Here is a 16,219-nt window from a genome sequence, read left to right as displayed (position 1 = left end):
CGACAGCGAAGAGTACGGCTCCCATGTTAACACCGGGCCTCCTGAGCGTTTGGACATTCAAGCGCACGAGTGGCGAGAATATCGACTAGCGAAGCGTCAAGTCGAGCTGGAAGAACACGTACTGTCGGTTCGTCGAACGAACAAGCTAATCCCGTCAGTGGCGAGGTTTTGACGTGGACGGCCTCAGAGCATTCGGTTGACCAATGTGTCCGACCAAACTGTGTACCCACCAGCACACATCTCGATCGCGATGTGGATTCCAGATGGGGATCTGCCGCGAGGTGACGGCTATGTGCGTCTGGATTCCAAGAAGTACCAAGACTGGCAAGTGTTGGCCTACGAAGGTTGCAGAGACCGCGAGCTGTTTCAGCGTGAGTGTGAAATCTACGAGCAATGGCTTGCAACTCAGCCTTCGGCAGTCGAGCGACCAGACTAGCCAGAACCCAGTGGGGTGCTAGCAAGACCTCTTGAAGACTCGCTAATGGACTCTAGTGATCAGCTGACATGTGCAGAGCGCTGGGCAGTGATCATGGAGGAACGTGAACGAGTGGAGGTCTGTCTAGCGTCTGGGGTGACAGCCGGGGACTCGGCCGATGGTCAGTCTTCCGAAGAACCTTTGGAAACCTACACGACAGTTCATGGCGGAAGTAATAATGCAAACGAAGCCTCGTATCGTGTACACACAAACTACTGAGCTCGGTAAACGTCGTACATACGCCAACGAGTGCTCGTTTCAAGTCTGGGGTGACAACGGAAGCGACAAGTAACAGCACTGGATTAGATGGAGTCTCCAGTTTTGACGAAGTTGTCCCGGCCTTGTACGCAGCCAAATTTGCGAACGTATCATCGGTGGTTGGTCCAGAGAATGCAGACGTCGCGCTGAAGGTGGTGAATACGGCACCGAGTGCTCGTTGTGAGATTGGTGCGAATGCCGAACTGTCAAGACAGCGGTCATCCGAGGCGTTGAAAAGAAGTCAACAGCCCAATATGTCGGCTGTCTGCGAATTCAATATTGCGAACAAAGACTCGGCAGGTGGCCCAGAGATGGGAAACCAGGCGGAGAAGGAGATGGACCCAGTACCGAGTGTTCAAATCAAAGAGAATGCCGACGTTGAGTCGAGGGAAGAGTCCGTCGCGACTTTGGACGAGACGTATATATCGGTTGCTCGCGTGTTAACAACCGAAGGAAACGAAGCACCGGAGGATACAAGAAGTGATTTCTGCGAGCACCCAGCTAACGACATTGGTCTGGAAGATTACGCAAAGGAGTTGGGCTTCCTGCCAGACCTTACCGAAGAAATCAACACGACAATAGACTACAATGCGCCCAATGTTGCTGATCCCCAGCTGTCGACCGATCACAGAGAACGTCTGATCGCAGTGCTGAAGAACCACGAGAACATCCTGATTGCTAGTGGCAACGCACTGCCGCCGTCAGCATACGGCGCGGTATGCGATATCGACACGCAGGGGCATGCCCCAATCAAACAGCGTGTCCGGCGCGTGCCGCTACGATTTCTTGGCAAACTGTACGAGCTGCTCTGCGCTCTGTTGCGAGCAGGACTGATCGTAGCTCAGACAGTCCATGGGCATCGCCAATCGTGATTGTGATAAAAAACGGGCTGGACATCCGGCTCTGCATTGATTACAAGATCGTGAATGCTTTTACCGCAATCATGGAGTATGCAATGCCGTTAGTCGACGACCTGTTAACAGATCTCGAGTGCTACCTATGGTTCTGCTCGCTGGATGCTGCAAGCGGCTTCTGGGCGGTCATGATGACCTTGCGAGCACGTAAAGTGTCAGCGTTCGTCTGCGCACTCGGACATTTCGAATGGTTACGCATGCCCTTCGGGTTAAAGAATGCGCCGATGATCTACCAGCGTATGATCGACAACGCACTCTGGGGGTTCGTTCAACCTAAAGGAGGTTGGTTTGAATACTCGGAGAAGATGCGTTTAGCTGAAGAACAGGCCAAGGAACGTCGTGGCCCAAGCACCGAGGGTCCGTTTCAAACGAAGTTCGCGGCAGACCGCGAAGCACCAGTGGAGGCCGACCCTGTATTACAACTCGTCAACAGTCCCGTCGCTGACATATTTACAAACGGGGAGCCAGACGAATCATCGCTGGTACCTGTGTTTTGTCGACGATCGTTTGTGGATGATATTTGCTTTGGTGGCGAGGATTTCGACAGCTGCCTGGCGACGCTAAACCGGTTGCTGGCAAGATTTGCACAGTGTCGGAGCAGCATTAGTCTCACCAAGAGCATCTTCTGCCAGCCCAAGGTGGACTTTTTGTCGCATAAAATATTGTCAGAAGGAATCAGGGCTGATCCGATGAAGCTTGCGGCCATTACCGAGCTTTCGTTCCCAACGAGCAAGAAGGGCATGCAGTCGTTTCTTGGAGCGGTTAATTACTACAGCTGCTTTATTCAAGACTTCGCGGTATACGGTGCGGCGCTGTACCAGCTCAAGGATGAGGACTTTGCCGTTGAAGGTAGCCTTTCTGTGGTACGTTGTTCCTTCGAAAAATTGAAGACGAGTGTTTCACATTCACCCATCCTCAGGCACTTCGATCGGTCGAAGGCAGTTCACGTCATGCTCTTTGCGAATGAATGGGCGTTGAGCACTACGCTAATGCAAGAACATGAAGGCAAGTTACACCCCGTACGGTTCCTCGGTCGTGTGCTCAAGGAGGCCGAGATGAACTACCATCCTGCCGAGAAGGAAGTTTTGGCGTTACTTTTGCTGTTGAAAGTCTGTTACGTCCAGCTGGCAGGAAAGACGCTACATGTCTATACACGATTCTCGACGTTAGAGTGGGTGCACAAGTCGAAGTCTCTCTTCGGACGCGCGGTCCAGTTCGCCGTACTGCTTTCGCAGTGGCATTTGAAGGTGCAGCGCGTGAAGGAGAAAGATGTCGCCTTCGCACAGCTACTGCAGTCAAGCATCACGAGCTTCGTCGACCTGGAAGACTCGCTCGCGCCGGTGGCACCTCCAAACAAGGGTTCTCCGACTATTCGAATGGACCCAGCGTTGCTGTACGCCAGGCTTCCCCGTAATTACAGCGGATTAGTCATGTCTTTTGACGGTTCAGCGAAGACAGAGAAGTACGGTGGCTACGGGAGTTGTTCATGGGTGCTGTGGAGTCTTCCTGAGTGGAAGATAGTGATTGCTGCAAACGCTTACCTCTCGGCCACCACGGTGAATGAGGCAGAGTACACAGGGATGATTAACGGTGTCAAGGCTGCTATTGCGCACGGTGCCGAGGATTTAGTCATCGTTGATGCCTCAAGGCTCACAATTCAACAATCACTAGGGGTGATCGCATGCAGGAAGGAAATTCTGCTGGCGCTGCTGAATATTCACAAGGAACTCGCGGCCAAGCTTCGATCAGTGAAATATCTTCACGTTGTACGAGAATACAACGCTGCCGCGGATTCACTAGTCACTGAAGCGCTGGAATCGAAGGTCAGTCGTGTCAGCTTGGCTGAAACTCGCAAGTCGGAACTGGCGTCGCTCAATCGTATCCAGGAAATGATCTACGAGCCGGATGAAGACTATGTAGGTGTTTAGTCACGTGGAGAAGAGCGTCAAGTACATGTACTGTCAGGCAGCGAGTCTTCAAAGTGGAAAACCTTCGAAAAATTCGTGGTTGATTACAGCTCACCAGAGTACGATTTTGGTAATATTGCAGTGATGACTAGGCGACAGACGAAAGTCAAGAAACGCATTAGGTTTGCAGATGAACACTCGGAGGGGGTTTCACAAGCTCAAGAACAGCATGAAGAACGCCAGAGACGTCCACCGAAGATTCAATCGGCGAAGATCTGCCAGACCATCCTCACAAGACTGTACCAGCGGCATTTCCCGATGCGGAAGATGTTGACCCGGTAGCGATACAGCGGGAGAGACGCAGAAGGATAATGGCGGCACAAGACGAGGAGCAGAAGTGGTCTAACATCAAGAAGGTGTTTCAGGGCCAAGCAGAAGAGCTAAGTTATAAAGAAGCTCGAGATACCTGGAGGTATGCTGACCGGTTCGTGTTATCAGAAGACGGCGTGCTTCACTATCTTGGATTGAATCGTCGGTACGACCACGGCTGGCAAAAAGAGACCAAGCTGCGGCTTGTGGTACCGACAACGATAATTCAGGAGGTCTTGCAAGACTGTCACGACTCGCGGGAAGGTGGATATCAAGGTGTGGTGAGAACGTTCCATCGCGTTAAGTCCGATTATTATTGGATCGGCTTGTACGCTGACGTGGAGAAGCATGTGAAGTCATGTCCGGATTGCAGCTCAAGTAAAAGCCGTCCGCAGCTTCGTGGTTACTCGCCTGGCAACGTACTAGCCAAACGGCCGTTCCAGATCGTCTCGATGGATTTTGTGATCCCACTACCGAAATCTCGCAGGGGCAACACTGCGTTGCTCCTATTTCAGTGCTCCTTCACGGGATTCGTTATTGCCAAGGCTATGTCGGATACAACGGCGCTGAGTGTTGCCCAAGTGTTCGAAGAATGTGTGTACCGACGGTTCGGAGCCCCATCACTGATAAGGCACGACCGTGACCCACACTTCATGAGCGAAGTGTTCCAAGCATTTGCAGAGATGATGCAGTCAAGATCAAGAGCGACTTTGAGCTATCGGCCACAGGCTAATGGACAGCAGGAACGCTCGGTGAAGTCGGTAATGGGTTCCGTACGGGTATACGCGGAAGACCCTCTACAGCAAGATTGGGACGAAATCGCGGAGAAGCTGGTATTTGCTATTAATACTTCTCAGGACACTACGAGGTAGGAAACACCGTTCTACCTAGTTCACGGTTGGGATGCGCAGTCGACGTTGCAGGCGATCTCGTCATCACTCAAACGAGGACTCGGCAAGCAGTCTGACGCACTGGCGTGACGGCGTGAGATCAATCGACAACATGAGATCGCCCTCACTATGGCCAAAGATTATCAGGCTGTAGAAAAGGAGCGACGGGCTAAAAAGCATAATTATGCCCTGAGTCGACTGGAAAAAGCCGCTGTACCTCAACCAAGTGGAAAAAAACACTCGGTGGACCCTCCAGAAGCTTCGGAAGAGACAGATGATCCTGCAAGAGCCCCACCGAGATCCCTTTTTGAGATTGGGAGCCGGGCGTGGTTGTACATGGAACGCGTCAAACCAGGCTTGACGAAGAAATTAGCTCACCGGTGGCATGGACCTTTTAGGATCAAGCGCAAGGTGGAAGAGTTTGCGTACGAGCTGGAACTGCCGGACCGAAATTGGTATCGCTTCTACCCAGTGGTGCATGTGTCAAGACTCAAGGCTGTCAACGAATTCAACAGTCGACCGAATACTCGGTTGGTACTAGACGCGACTAATGAAGCAAGACTCGATTTCGACGAGGAGCAGTTGCCTGAGGACAGCTGGGAACCAGATCAAGTTGCCGGTGAATATGAAGTCGAGGTCATCCTCGACGACAGAACACCATTGACGACGAGCACGGAGCGTGCTGTACGCGAGTTCAAAGTCAAGTGGGTGGGCTATGAAGATTCAACTTGGGAACCAGCATCCAACTTGTCATGTGGAGGTCTGCAGTACGACTATTTGCGAGCCAAGAAGAGCGAGAATCGGCTGCAGATGGCGCAAGTGGCGGACGAAGACTAGCGTGACTGGATCACGTGTGAACTGTCCACAGGGCGATGCAGCCTGTGGTAACAGACGAAAAACGTTACTGCAACAACAAATTGTATATGCATTTGAAGAACATCATGAACATGATTACGCTGTGAGAGTGGATTAAGAATAAGAAAACGTGAATGCCGACCGGGGGGCGACCACTGAAAACGAAACCTCGCTGGACCCCTCAACAGTTAGCTGGGATGTCGGAGAACGTCGTGGAGCATGCAGCGAGGATTCAAAGTGACCCCAATTGCCTGGTAACGGTGGCCAAGAGAGCCAATGAAGTTGAGTCTTCACTCTCCTTCTCCTCTTCATCGGGAAGCTGAACCTCGGCAGCTGGAGCCGCAGCCGGAGCCTGCGAACCCTCGGCACCAGCGTCAACAGGAGCAGCAGCCGGTACAGGACGTGGAGTAACCGGTGGTGAGTCAAACAGGTCGCGCCAAGTCGGAAAAAGTTCAGGTGGAGCCGGAGCCGGATCAACGACCACGCTCCGGTACACATCCACATAACGCGTACCACGAGGATTGAAGAGCTCCGGATTACGCTGGCACGGGAAATACGTGGTGTTGTATGAATGCTGGTGCGGCGCGCTCATCCATCCAGTACGCCAGGGCTGGCGAGCATCGAGAGCCGGAACTTCGGAAAGCCAGTCAGAGGTCCGAGGTGCGAACGACAAGTTCTCAATCGGGTACCACGGCTTCGACGGCTCCAAAATCAACTCGGGACGAATGAACGGCGTATCAGAAGTACCGGAGGAAACCGAGTCACGACCCCACGCCATGTACTGTTCGCGGTACTTGTTACGGAGACGATCGGCACGACGGTCGCGTTCACGGAAGAGCTTCTTCAACAGAGCTCTCAGTTCCTTCAAGAGCTCCTTGTCGTGAGCGACCTTCTTGGCTTCCTCGACGAGACCTCGTTGAATAACAGCCAACGGAAGCCAGTGGAGACGTTCCCATAACGCGAATCCGAGGTCACCCTGCTTGCCGCCGTCACCCCGAAGGTTCGCCCAGATCATCTTGAGGCGGGTCTCAATTCGGGCACGCTTGGAGGTGGAAACGCTTGGATCGAAGTCGATGGTGTCGAAGAGACACGTCTGGAGAGAATAGAGCCTAGGGAGTTGCTGGTACGGATGATCAGGATGCGAGTAGTCGAAGTACGCTTGGAGACCCTCCAATGTTGTACGGACGGTTACCTCACCAGCTGGTTGGGGAAGGGTCATGCTCAAGAGCCGTTCGAAGCACTTCTTGGCACCTGCGTTGGCGAACTCCATATCAAGGTACGGAAGAACCCCCGGTGGCAAGGTGGACGAGGCCGGCACCGCTGGGCGAGCACCAGGCAACACGCGGTGAGGCAACGGCTCAACCGACGGTGCGCCGCCACGACGCGGCACCGAGGTGTAGGTGGCCGTGATCTTGCGCCCAGGTCCAGCGTCGAGAGTTCGAGAGAACGGGCAAGGAGACGCCGGAGCAGGAGGCGAATATGGTGGTGCTTGTGGGCTTGGCGATGACGGAGGAGGCGGACCCCCGACTATGATCGGAGAGGTCACCATCGGCGAAGAATTTAACCGAGGTGAAGTCGGAGGCCGAGCAGGACCAAGACCGCTCCAGTTGCCGTCGGAATCTTCAACATCTTCGTCATCAGCTGTACTCGAATGTTCGGTAGGTGGCGGAACATCACCACCACCACTTGTACCATCAGGAGAATTATCCACCGAAGGTTCAACATCATCCACGTTATCTCCACGATCATCAACATTTCCATCGTCATCAATCTCCATCGAAAAATCGGCTGAAGAAGCACTTGGCACGGCAGCTGTTGGAACAGTCGGAGCTGGCTTTGAAGACACGGAGGCTTGTGGAGCAGTTTCAACAGGAGCAAGCCCTGCTGTAGAAACTACTCTTAAGACTTCAACTGTCTTGGATGACGCAGCAGACGACGAAGCAGCCTTGTCTTGTGGGACAGTGTTGTCCGATTCTTCGCCTTCATCACTTGAGCCAAACATCAGTCGAATGTGCTCGGCCTCACGCAAGGCCTCTTCAGCTGCACGTATGTCAGCTGGAGAAGGAGAGATCGTCGACGCTGGCGGGTTGGCCACGTCGGAGAACCTTGAGGTAGAGACGAAGGCGCGTCGGGAAGACCGGAGACATCGTCGTGAGCCCCTGAGCCCACTTCTTTGCCCGAAGACTCGGTGGCAATATCTTGAGCCGACGGGACGCCACTTGAACCAACATCAACCATGTTCACGTCACTCGGGTCACCGCTGAGGTCTACAACGGCGGGGGTCGAGGATGACGCTGGCGTGCGAGGTGGCGGCCATGAGCGAGGAGATGACGGTACAGACTGAGACTTCAAATGACGTCGAGGCGACTTGGCGGGAGAACGAAGGCGAGCCTTCTGGCGCTTCTTCTGAGCCGCCTGCTTCCATGCCTTCGGGCTGAACAACGAACGACGTGCCGACTTGGGGGTTGAAGTGTCGGAAGGTGGCGCATCACCGAGACCAGCAGCTGCCATTGAAGTACTGGCCTTATCCGTCGGGATGGGAGTCTTGTCTTCGTCAGAGTCGTCCGACTCATCGTCCGACTCCTTGCCACCTGGTAGAAGACGCTTGTGGGGCTTCCCATGAGCCGCCTGATGAGCAGCCTACGCCAAAGCTGCAGGAAGAGCCGGTGGGTCATTCGAAGACGCGCCAGCAGACCGCATGCGCTGCAGAGCAACCAACGTCTCTTGGTTTAAGTCCAAAGCGTCCATGTCCAGCTCACCCGCAGTAAGACCTGTCACGAAGGATTGTGAATGAGCGTTAGTTGCTGAACTCATGGGGGAAAGAACATCATGAGGAACGTACCATCAACGACCAGACGCAGTACCTCCTGATCCATCCCGACCAGACTTACGTGTGCACGGAGAGTACGATTTACTTGGAGGAGGCGAGTGTTGCGATCTTGCTGGTTCTCGAGGACCTTGAGCGTGTCGTTGTCGACGTACTTGCCCTTGGAAAGCTTGACCAAGAGGAGATGAAGTTGCCGAGTCTGTTCGGTGTTCGCGCCAATCGAAGACTTGTACACTTCGCGTTCACAGGCCAGCTTCTTGTTTAAGGTGACGATAAACGCGTCCCGCGCTTGGACCTCGCAGTGCAGACGATTCAGGTCCTCCGTTGGTTGCTACATGGTGGACTGAACACTCGCGAGCATGGCATCGTTCTTGGCATTCGACTCGCGGAGAATCTTGACGTCCTTGCAAAGAGCTTCGACTTCGGCGTTGGCAGCCTTGAGGTACGCCTCCGCGTTTTCACGAGCCATAATTTCGGGTGCCACCAAACGTACGGCGGCAGCAGCATCGGTCTGGGCAGCCCGCAATTGACGCTCCAAGCTGATGACTCGGTCGGGCAACGCCGACAATGCATCGGGAAGAGGCTGTACGGCGGCGAGAACTTCGTCAAAGCCCATGGCGGTCGCGAGGCGACGTTGAGTGTGGACATCGCCGTGAAGTGGAGGCGCAACGTTGAGCTGCACTTGATGACGAGCCATCGCGGTCAAATACAGAATAATCGAGGTCATCATATGATCGACCGATGCTTCCGTACTATCAGCCAGCATGGCGCGCAGTGAATCCTCGGTGAGTGGTGGAGGACCACCAGCAGGTGCAGGAGGACCAGCAGGAGCCATCCCCGTGGATTCAGCGACGACAGGGAGTACCGCAGGGGCTGCAACAGGAAGTGAAGAGTCCGGGGCAGGAAGCGCCGGAGGTCCAGCCGACGACGTTGCTGTCGAAGGAAGAGTGGCAGGCTGAGGGGCGTTCGAAACCTCGGTGTCGCCCTCCTGAGAGGCAAGACGGGTAATGCATGGTGATGAGCAAGGTGCCGGTGATTCAAGAGGAATATGAGCTGACGTACCTCCAGCTGTTCACGTTCACGTCGTCGGCGAGTGTTAAGAAGTTGGAGCGCGTTGTTCACGGCACGATTGAGGCGCTTGGGCATCCTGAGATTGAATGGTGAATTGGAGAATGAAGAAATGTCACAACGGGCACCAGTACCGTGGCTTCCATTGCGACAGGGACAGTTGTGGTGTAGTGATTTCTCCATAGTTGCGGATAATCGCCCGTCGACAAAGACGCGACACCGCCCAAGGTGTTCAAGCGACCAACCCTCAATCATGTGATGTACAGTGACTCCAAGGTGCAAGAGACTCGATGGCGTCAGTACCGAACTCTCAACGGATATTGGATACGGTCCATATGTCACTGAATCCAGGCTGTCCTTGTTATTAATAATGGACTGGCCGAATTCGCATTCAGCGGCCAAGAACTGACCATCTACGGTACGAACCCTCGGTGGCGGTTGGGATGAGTTCGCGGAAGACTCAGTGACCCTTTGAAGGCACGTTCACCGTCTGGGACAGGGCGCGAATCGTTAAAGATACTCATGCGACGGTGCAGACGACGCTTGGCGTGCAAGAAGATCCATAACGGATTATTGTTCACTTGATATTTGTAAATTTGAATAGGACTTCTTATTAGGAATATACCCGAAAGGGTAAACATAAATACAGAACAGAATTTCCACTCAAGCACACAGAGCGACGTCCGGCCTCAAGGTAAGCGTCTGGTCAAGCTTGTTTGAGTGTGTTATGCCTGTCGGTGAACTCGAAGCTCTGTAGCGAGGGTTCGTCCGGCAAGGTCAAGAGACTGTGTATTGGCCGATTATTATCGGGAGGTTTTACGTGACGGCTTATTGTTGCCTATTTGCACGACTGGGAGTGCTTGAATTGCCTCCCTTTTATTCTTCCAACCGAGTGTTGAACACTCGGTGCCCTCGTAAAAGGCTTACCCGTGCCTGGTACCCTCCTGCTATTGGGACCACGAGGATCCATAACACCTATTAGCTTAGCTCGTCCTAGTAGCGTGTTCTTATTTTTACTGGTTGGCCTATATAAGTAGTTTACAAGGTCCAGTTTGTCCCGGTGCAAGGGCAGAACTGGGGTCTTCAGGTCCGCCCGAGCGATCGTTTACTAGCCTAGTAGACGTATTGTTGTGGGAACGTCCTAACTACATTTGTAGATAGAGTTCACGTGGGAATTCCAACACCACACTTATAGCTTGTATATTTAACTCAAGCTTAGCCTACCTATACATATATTCAGGTTACAACTTACCTTAAATGAGTCACTTCGCTCCCTTAGGCAAAGGGGACGTGTGACTTGCCGTTCACTGGCCCCCTCTTTATTCAAAAGAGAGCAAAGTGGCCAAATTAAGGTAGAATGTAAACTGAGTATATTTATAGGTAGATAAAGCTTGGGTTTAATACAAACTATAAGTCACCTATAGAAATGCAATGTCGTTAACCAATGGTTGGCTTTGAACGACCTTGGTACTTGTACCAAATATCCCTAAGTATGATGTGTCACACTTCATGTAACATGGGTACACTTAGGGCTACGTACCCAGTGACATCCCCCCCCACACTTAGGTTCGGTTTACCGACCAATCAGAATGAAGAGGTGTTCGTCACAAACTCTCATTCTCAAAGTCGAAAACCATAGACTTGGCCGCGCGAGCGCGGCGGAGGCTCACTTCACAGTTAGAGCCTCGAGCAGCAGTGTGTGCGCTCTTCTTCTAGGTCTCCACTTCGACCGTTTACCATGCCGCCTGGTACAGCAAAGAGCGGTGCGAAGACACGCTCCAAGGCTAGGCGCAAGCCAAGAGCACTAAGCCTCACGACAAAGGCTCGGCACTTCAGGAGGCTACTCAGGTGGCCTCCGAGGCGATCGGTTCATCGGGTGACAAGGCTGTGGGCAAGCAAACAAGCAAGCGCCGCAGCCCGTCGCCCTCGGCCTCTCCAGACAATCGTCCGAGCCCTCGGTTTGTAGAACATGAGTTCGACTCTGGCAGTGAGGACGAAGCCGAGTCCGAGAGCACGCAACGATCTCCTGCGGGCTCTGTGGGAGGGCACAGCCCAGTGCTCAGTGAGCACAAGGACGACAGCGTGCAGTCGCTCGCAAGTGATCAAGGTGATCACAGTCCCAGGACGTGTGTGCGCTCTGAAAGTCTGGTCGTCAAGGCTAAGGGCACTCCCAAAGCTGGTGGCGATGAGGAAGATAATCCTTGCAAACGTCTCTCGCTTACCGTGGGTCTTGCGCGTGCTAAGGCCTCTAAAGCCGAAGGCGCCAAGCCCTCAAAGAAGCGTACAGCCTCTAAGTCTCCACTCCGCGAGGAGTAGGAGTCTCGATACTCCCATCGGGGCATCTTCGACTCCTCGGATGAAGAGGAGGAGAAGGAGGAAGAAGAGGAAGAGGAGGGTGCTATCGTTGAGCCCCGGGAGGTCTCGAATGACCTCGACCAGCAGCAGGAGGATTTCCAAGCTGCCCAGCGTGTGCGTGGGGGTTCGGTGGTGGCACCCGTCAGCCAGGGAGCTGCCATCAACTCAAGAGGGTATTGGCCTACCGAGGAGAGCTCTGGGGCTGACCTCTTCTTAGAGCTTCTCGTCGCTTCTCGTGGCCTTGTGGGCGGCCACACTTCTAGGGGCATCTACGAACGTGCCCTTGTTCAGAAAGAACAATTGTTCGTTGACAACTTGGAGGCTGCTCGGTGTGTGCTTCTCGCGCCACACCGCATTCCCCTTAAGGACTTCACGACTTGTCGTAAGAAGCCCGAGACCCGGGGTGGTCTCTATCCTACCCCTGGGTTCTCCCCGAGAACAGTCCCAGCTGGAACTCGTGTGAGGACATGTTCTGGGCGTGGATTGGGTCTCTCAAGCACTCACCCTTGGAGTTACGGGAACTCCATGAAGATCAGCTGCTGTCCCGCATCCTGGACCAGCGTGATCTTCGTATGAGGTTTGCCCACTTGGTCAGCAAGCGCATGCTGCCAAGGGACATCTTGAAGCGCGCGGTTTCCAGCGCTCACGATGAGCGCGGGTACGGAGTGTCGTCAACATCCGTACCCCGTTCGGGCAAGAAGACCCAGACTACATATGAAGCTGCCGCCGCTTCTGTTCCCAGCTTGCGACAGCCTTTGGACAGTCAATTAGGAGCCGTTCAATCGGCTCCCACGGGTTCTCGGAGTGGGCATAACCCCTCCACTTCACGATGAGCTGTCGCTTACCGCGACGCCGTTGCTCCTGGAGAATCCGCTCCACGTGGTAGTGGACTTCTCCGTTCCAGTCAAGCAGGGGCAGAGGTGCCTTCGTACGAGTACGAGTACACGGCGCCTCCTGAACGCCATTCTCGACCGATTGCTTCTACTGCGGGTCCGACACAGGGCCCTGAGGTTGACCGCCTCCGTCAATGTGTCCTCGTGCTTGAGATTGCACTTGGCCTTGGGACTGGCGGTGATGCTGCCGCCCAGGCCGGGAATCAGGGCGAGCTCGCTCGTCTTGCGGACCGCCTGGACCTGTTGGAGCGAGAGGTCGCAAGCCTGCATCTGCGGGTGGATCGCCGGACCTCTTCGTCCGATCTGGACGAGGCCTTTCGCATGATCCGACGGATCGAGGCTCTGCTGCCACGTCAGGAGCCGCCTGCGGCACACTCCCAGACGTACGCGTATGGTGCGTACCCGGCGTACTCAGCGTACTCGGCGTATGGCGCCGGGGTCCGTTCGTACGGAGCCCCTCCGGCGTACGGTCTTGACCGCAGTCTTGCCGTTTCGACCGAGGCTTGGGTGCCTGCTCCGACGCTGTCGTCGACGTCTGTGACCGGCCTCGCTTCGAGGAGCTGGGTCAAGGTGGGTATGCGAGTCAGCAACCCCCTGCGGATCAAAGTACCGCTTAAGACGTCCAACATAGATCGTCGGGTGCGTCGTCATTGACTTTGGCAGGTCGATGGTGTACGACGCACCATGTCTGGCCAGGACTGCAAATAATTCGATGAAGCGGTGCTTCAGCTTGTTGCTGCCGACAGAGCTGACAAGAGGTAGGTTCCTCGTGTCTAGTAACATTTAGTTTTCCCCTAAAAATATACTTAAGTTTCCTCTTCCATGTTTGTCGGAGTACTCCTTTTGTTTATCTTGGGCTGCTGCCATGGCATCGCGAACCCTGCTGACAACGCTCAGCTTGGTATCCATAAAGGATTCCACTTGTTTCCGCAGCGAAACTGGTCTCACATCCGAGACCTGGGAGGAAAGGGCTTTCCGAGCCTCTCCCCCACTTAGAATAGAGGCGTCAGTGTCTCCTCGAAGAGTGGGAGGCACTCTGGGGTGACGGAAGCCGTTCAAGTAGAACGGCGTGAACCCCGTGGACGCGTGCACCGCGTTGTTGAGCGCAAACGCAACAGCTGGAAGCTGCGTCGACCACGTACGTGGTGCTGCCGCGCATACACTGCACAGAGTGTCCTCGAGCACTCGATTGACGCGCTCTGTCTAGCCGTCTGTCTGCGGATGGTCCGCCGTGGACATCTGCAGACGAGCTCCCAGTAAAGAGAACAGCGTTTTCCAAAACGCAGCCGTGAACCGCGGGTCTCGGTTCGAGACAATCGTCTCCGGGAGACCATGATAGCGGAACACGCCATCGACGAACAACCTTGCGGTTTGTTCGCCCGTAACAGTGACGGGAACCAGAGCAAGATGTACCATCTTGCTCAGCCGACACACGAACACCAAAATTCCGGTGTTGCCGTGCCCGTCGGCGGGAAGGCCAAAGATGAAGTCAAGACTCATCGACTTCCAACAGTCAGCCGGTACGGGCAGGCTCTATAGTGGAGTCGAAGAGTGCCCTGCGGGTTTGACCCGCTGACATGTTTCAAATGTCTTAACCTACCGGGCGACCCACTTGTACATGTGGGTCCACCAGAAGGCCTGAGAGACCGACAGAAAGGTCTTCTCGCGGCCCAAGTGGCCGCTGGAGGGCGCGTCGTGCGCCTCCGCGAGGATATCGAACTTCAGATCCTCGTCGTTGGGTACGACCACCCGTGGAGGTTCATTAGGCTCCACCCGGTAATAGAGGAGGCCATCCTTCAGCTCATATCGGTGGAGCCGTGAGCGCTGTCGCGACGAGAGCCAGTCGGACTTCGCGCTCGCTCCTGCCATGAGGAACTTGACGATAGGCGCGACAGCCTCATCGTCCTGATACGCCATGCGTATCCGATCATATAGATCCGCTGCCACCCGTGTGATGTGGGCCAACTCATAGTCAGGACGCCGAGAGAGGGCGTCCGCAAGCACGTTGAGCTTGCCCGGTGTGGTGTTGGAAATCCCACGTGAACTCTATCTACAAATGTAGTTAGGATGTTCCCACAACAATACGTCTACTAGGATAGTAAACGATCGTTCGGGCGGACCTGAAGACCCCAGTTCTGCCCTTGCACCGGGACAAACTGGACCTTGTAAACTACTTATATAGGCCAACCAGTAAAAATAAGAACACGCTACTAGGACGAGCTAAGCTAGCAGGTGTTATGAATCCTCGTGGTCCCAACAGCGGAAGGGTATTAGGCACGGGTAAGCCTTTTACGAGGTCACCGAGTGTTCAACACTCGGTTGGAAGAATAAAAGGGATTCAATTCAAGCACTCCCAGTCGTGCAAATAGGCAACAATAAGCCGTCACGTAAAACCTCCCGATAATAATCGGCCAATACACAAAGTCTCTTGGCCTTGCCGGATGAACCCTCGCTACAGAGCTTCGAGTTCACCGACAGGCATAACACACTCAAACAAGCTTGACCAGACGCTTACCTTGAGGCCGGACGTCGCTCTGTGTGCTTGAGTGGAAATTCTGTTCTGTATTTATGTTTACCCTTTCGGGTATATTCCTAATAAGAAGTCCTAATCAAATTTACAAATATCAAGTGAACAATGATCCGTTATGGATCTTCTTGCACGCCAAGCGTCGTCTGCACCGTCGCATGAGTATCTTTAACGATTCGCGCCCTGTCCCAGACGGTGAACGTGCCTTCAAAGGGTCACTGAGTCTTCCGCGAACTCATCCCAACCGCCACCGAGGGTTCGTACCGTAGATGGTCAGTTCTTGGCCGCTGAATGCGAATTCGGCCAGTCCATTATTAATAACAAGGACAGCCTGGATTCAGTGACATATGGACCGTATCCAATATCCGTTGAGAGTTCGGTACTGACGCCGTCGAGTCCCTTGCACCTTGGCGTCTCCGTACATCACATGACTGGGGCTTCGTCGCTTGACCATTTTAGCCGGTGTCACGTCTTTGTCGACGGGTGATAATCCGCAACTACGGAGAAATCACTACCCCAGAACTGCTACTGTCGCAATGGAAGCCACGGTACTGGTGCCCGTTGTGACATTTCTTCATTCTCCAATTCACCATCTCGCCACCGTATGTCCAAGCGTCTGAATCGAGTCGTGTCCGACGCGTTTCAGCGTCTCAATCCTCGTAGACGTCGCGAACGTGAACAGCTGGAGGTACGTCAGCTCATCCTTCTCTTGAATCATCGGCACCTTGCTCATCGCCTCGCATTACTCGACCTGTTTCTCAGGAGGGCAAGACCGAGGGTTCGAACGCTCCTCAGTCTGCTGCTATTCCTCCGACAGCAGCGTCATCAACTGGCCCTCCGGCGCTTCCTGCCCCGGACTCTTCACTCCCTGCGGTAGCTCC

The sequence above is a fragment of the Phytophthora infestans genome, genomic scaffold (assembly GCF_000142945.1).
Source record: "Phytophthora infestans T30-4 supercont1.2 genomic scaffold, whole genome shotgun sequence".
NCBI lineage: Eukaryota > Oomycota > Peronosporomycetes > Peronosporales > Peronosporaceae > Phytophthora > Phytophthora infestans.
The sequence above is the reverse complement of the archived record's forward strand: the minus strand, read 5'-3'. Positions refer to the sequence as shown.